Below are 1,222 nucleotides of genomic sequence, written 5' to 3'. Positions count from 1 at the left end.
TTATGTGTCTCTCTCTCTCTCTCTCTCTCTCTCTCTCTCTCTCTCTCTCTCTCTCTCTCTCTCCTTTCCTCTCTGAAATATATTAAAAATATATATAATTTAAAAAAAAAGACATAAGGTAGCTGAGGGAAAAAGAAAACATGACCCACATGTCTGCTGTCTACAGGAAACCTTCTTCAGAAAAACGGACTCACACAGACTGATGGTGAAGGGATGAAAAAAGTTTTTTAAGGCGAATGGAAATGAAATTTAAAAAAAAGCTGGGGTAGCAATACTTATATCTGACAAATTAGATCTCAAAATGAAGGACATAAAAAGAGATAAGGAAGGCCACTTTATAATACTAAAGGGAGCAATCCAACAAGAAGAAATAACTCTGGTAAACATATACGCACCCAATACTGGAGTACCCAAATACATAAAAAAACTTCTAGAGGATATCAAGGGAGAGATTGATAGCAATACAGTCATAGTAGGGGACTTTAATACCCCACTATCACCATTGGACAAATCCTCCAAACAAAAAATCAACAAGGAAACATCAATAATAAATGAAGCACTAGATCAGATGGAATTAATTGACATATTCAGAACACTATACCCAAAGCCACAGAATATACGTTCTTCTCATATTCACATGGGTAATTTTCAAAGATAGACTATATATTGGGTCACATACAAAGTCTCTTCAAATTCAAGAAGATAGAAATCATATCAAGCATCTCCTCTGATCAGAATGGCACAAAATTAGAAATCAACTAGAATAAATACAATAAAAAAATCAAACCCTTGGAGGCTAAAAAGCATGCTATTAAAAAATGATTGGGTTACTGAAGAGAGCAAAGAACTACAAAGCATTCTGGTAACAAATGACAATAAAAACACAAGAACCCAAAATCTATGCAATACAGTGAAAGCAATCTTGAGAGGGAAGTACATAGTGCTACAAGCCTACCTCAAAAAAAAAAAAAAGAAAGAAAGAAAAGATACAATAAAAAAATCAAACCCTTGGAGGCTAAAAAGCATGCTATTAAAAAATGATTGGGTTACTGAAGAGAGCAAAGAACTACAAAGCATTCTGGTAACAAATGACAATAAAAACACAAGAACCCAAAATCTATGCAATACAGTGAAAGCAATCTTGAGAGGGAAGTACATAGTGCTACAAGCCTACCTCAAAAAAAAAAAAAAGAAAGAAAGAAAAGATGGTAATAAACTATCT

The sequence above is a fragment of the Myotis davidii genome, unplaced genomic scaffold, assembly GCF_000327345.1.
Source record: "Myotis davidii unplaced genomic scaffold, ASM32734v1 scaffold236, whole genome shotgun sequence".
NCBI classification, from domain to species: domain Eukaryota; kingdom Metazoa; phylum Chordata; class Mammalia; order Chiroptera; family Vespertilionidae; genus Myotis; species Myotis davidii.
This window is presented reverse-complemented; position numbering follows the sequence as displayed.